Source organism: Littorina saxatilis, linkage group LG3, assembly GCF_037325665.1.
Source record: "Littorina saxatilis isolate snail1 linkage group LG3, US_GU_Lsax_2.0, whole genome shotgun sequence".
NCBI lineage: Eukaryota > Metazoa > Mollusca > Gastropoda > Littorinimorpha > Littorinidae > Littorina > Littorina saxatilis.
The window spans coordinates 19,834,322-19,838,361 of NC_090247.1; positions in this window are offsets into that span (position 1 = coordinate 19,834,322).

Below are 4,040 nucleotides of genomic sequence, written 5' to 3' on the forward strand. Positions count from 1 at the left end.
TGTGCCTGTCCTCAGTTTAATTAAACTATCTGCTTCTTTTATGCACTGTAGTTTTTTTCTCTCTCTTAAATAGCTTTAGTTTGTTTATTGTTGTTGTTTCTCTTCCACATCCCCCCCCCACCTTCCATCCCTCTCCGTCCCCTTCCACCCAAATACGAGTGTGTCCCTAAGTGTCCTTGCATTTTCATTATTTGTTTGTATTGAACATCCCACAATTTCGCTAATAATAAACTGACTATGCTTCAGTGCTCCAAGTCTCTAAGACGATCTAACAAGACAAACTGTGAAACTGGATCAGCCATTGTCAATGCAGTGCTCAGTCACAGAAAGCCAGCCAAGACTCCAGAAAGACAGGGTCTTTGTCACCGAGACATCAACAAAAGGCATCCGTGAACTCTTGCATCTCGTGAGGTCACGACCTATCACCTTGAAGTAATAAGGCTTGTCGAGACAATAAGCGACGCTGGGTGTGCGAAGATCTTGTGCCCCGAGACGAGAACACGATACGGCATTGAGTTCTTCGGTCCTGGTTGGGACCACAACTGTATAGCTTTCTGCTCTTCATAGCACTTCGTCATCTTTTGTCCCCCCCCCCCCTCCATCCAGGTTTCTTGTTCCTTCTTTTATGCTCATTTTCTAGGTCCCTAAGCCATTGTTGAAGACTCTTTTTCTAGCCTTGGAGATGGAGAATTTATAGCTGCGTCAAATAAGGCAAATCTAATTTACAATACGACCTCGTAGCAGTGTCTTGTACAATGTGTTCTATGTCGTCGTCGACATCATCCTCGTCGTCGTCGTCGTCGTCGTCGTCGTCGCCGCCGTCGTCGTCGCCGTCATCAATCATCATCATCATTATCATCATCATCATCATCATCGTCGTCGTCGTCGTCGTCGTCGTCATCAAGTTTATATCGTTCTTTATGCTTTTATTCCTGTCTTTCCTGGTTTGAGAAGCCAGGATGAGCCTAGGGTAAGTGAGGCAACCTCTTTGCACATTGCGTTGTTGTTAGCCATTGTGCGAGTTTTCTTCTTTTCGTCACCTCTCCCCTATCTCGTCTTCTTGTCTTCTTTCTTCCTTTGCTTGGGTGAAAAGAGGAGTTGATGAGGTGCCAAATAAGGCCACTTTACACACAAACCCGCCTCTTTGCGGCGTCTTGTCGTCTATTTCATCTTTCTATTTCTTTTTCCTTCTCCTCTTCCTTCTCCACCTCTTTTTTTGTATAGCTCGGAGGGAAAAAACAAGAAAGTTGAGACAGCTCCACATAAGGCCATTTTACACATACACACGCACAACCTCTTTGCATCAGCTTTTGTCCCACGCCCCTTCCCCCCCTTCCCCCCTCCCCCCTCCCCAGGTTCCCCCTCTTCCCACCCAGCCTCATTCCTTCCTCTCAATCTTCCTCCTCTCTCCATTTTACCTTGGAGGGAAGGAGGGGCTACGAGGAAGGCAAGTTAGACCATTTTACTCGCGTACAATGTCTGTAATAAGTTGCGGTAGGGAACTGACAGGCCTTCTTTGAGAGTGAGCTAATAACACCACGCTTTCTTGGCCTGCGGTCTGTAAGATGTGATGAAGCCTTTTTGTCCTCAACGTTTTCTTCGGGGTCGTCTTCGTCTTAGCGTCTGAGACATGATGGACAATGATCTTGAAAAACAGTAGTGTATAGGTATAGTGTTTTTTTTGCGTGCGGTTTTAATTTAAAGCGGCATGTGCAGAAAGACTTTCACATATTTTCTGAAATGTAAAACAAGCAATTCCAATGCCCTTTGATAATTTATTTATTAAGGAGATTCGTAAAAATACCGATTTCCCCATGTGTTACTGTTTGCTTGTCTGTCTGGGACGCAACTCTTCCACAAAGCTTGAACAATCCTGACAGAGTTACTTCAGGAAAACCGTCATTCCCTTCTCATCATTTTCCATTTTTTCAAAGTGAAACTGACTTCTTAATCCAACAACCTAAAATTGTATTGTTCACAAACCTTCATTTACATAATTTACGACAGGGGGGGGGGGGGGGGTGGGGGGGGGGGGGGAGAGTGCGCCTTTAACAAGCCCCTAACACATACATTATCTTCAGTGGTATAGACGCTGCGTGGCTTTAAAAAAAAAGCACGCATACTCATTACACCTTTTCTTCTTCTACCTTTCTTCCTTCTCTCTTTCTTTCTTTCTTTCTTTCTTGTCGTCACTCTGAAGATGAGAACAACTTTTCTTCAAGCAAGGGTGCCACCCCGCCTACCCTTCCACCCCTTTCCCAAAGGGGGTGGAAAAGTACCCGTGTCCTTATTTGTTTGTCGCCTCGTTCTTAAGGGTTTTATATTTCAGTAGTACTACATTTTCTGCGGGGTGAAATCTTAAGAATACAGCGCCATCATACGACAATAGGTCTGCTCACTTTCCCCTACTCAGAAGAAGCCATCTCTCCAACGTTTCCACTCTTGTAGTGAGTGTTGTATTTCCATTTCTTGATTCAATACCTGACGGCGTCTTTTAAAATAAGGTCCTTTTTGGGTGAGAAAAGGCGTCATTTCGCGGGGGGCTTGTTTGACTCCCGATATTATGTTAGTGTCAGCCATTTTATTTGTCAGGATGAAATATGTGAAAAGTAGTTGTTGCTCCAAGAAGTGGTCGTACTACAGCTAGGAAAGGACGATGAGATCCTTTCTAATGTTGTTTTTTTCTTCTTTTTTTTTCTCTCCCCGCCCCCTTCCCCATTTGTTTTTTTTGCTCTCCTTTTTTTCTTCTTCTTCTTTTTTTCTCTTTCAATTTTTTGTTTATTTCCCCATTTATTTTTTTCTTCTTCTCTTCTTATTTTTTTCTTTATCTCTTTAATTTTTTGTTCTTGGAAGCAGAACCTTGCCATTGTTGTGCGGGTAATGACTGTTGAACTGTGTAGGCTGTTATTTAGCTTCTCCCAAAACGAGCCGGCGCTACCGACAATAGCTGCCTAATGCGATGCTTGTGTGTGTTGCCATGGCGACTGAGGAGCGCAGAAGAAAATATAGCATCTTGAGATGTGATGGGTATAGAAATCCCCGTCTCTGCGGCACCCCCCCCCCCCCCTCCCTCCCTCCAGTCTTCTCCTCATCTCCCTTGCCTTCCCGTCTCCTACATGGTTTATTTTTCTATATTTTCTTCGCCATCTTTCAATCCCGATGGCAGTCCATCCGTGGCACCCCTCCCCCCCCAACAGTAACCCCCCCTCCATCCATCCTTCGAATGCATACGGTATTGTGCAGCGGTTGATTTAAATCTTTTATTTTTTTTATCATGGTTAAATAGGTTTATATTTTATTTTTAATCTCCACGTTGTGCAGTTGTTTACTATTTTTATTTTTTATTTTTACAATTGTCTTCTTATCTGTTTGTCTAGATGCAACATTAAAAAGAAAATCTTATAACTTTGTTTTTTTTTTACTGATGCTCTGCCTCAAAATAAAATGTAATCTTCGTCATAAATGGAGGCTATGTCCCCTCAGGTTAAAGCAACATGCACTAACAACTTGTCAGGATAAATGTTATTTTAACCTTGGAAGTGAATCAAACATGGGTAATTTCTTTACTCGTTGCAAGCAATGTCACAACAAAACACGTCTCAATTTAAGAAAAAAACAAAAACAATCTTCATCTCTCAAGAGTAGCGTCCGCTCAGAAGAGCGATTTTTAAACGTCATTTCTTTTGGCCTTTAGATGAGTTATTCATATGACTGTATACGCCTGTTAAATGGCATTGAGAACTGTTTCACATAGTACACGTATAACCACCCCTCCCCCCCCCCCCCCCCCCCCAAGAAAGCTGACATGTTTCGACGCCATTAGCACGTCGCAAGAAGATATCTGCCGAAAATATTTCTACAGCAGCCCTCACAGTCATGTTGTGAATACTTAAAAAAAAGAAAAGAAAAAAAAAGAGGCAAGTCTCAAATAAATGATTGGATCTCGATCCTTGATTTTTAGCATTGTTGAACGATTGTATATATACAGTTTCCAAGATGACCCTAAACTGCTTTTTCAAGTGTATAATGCATAAATCGAG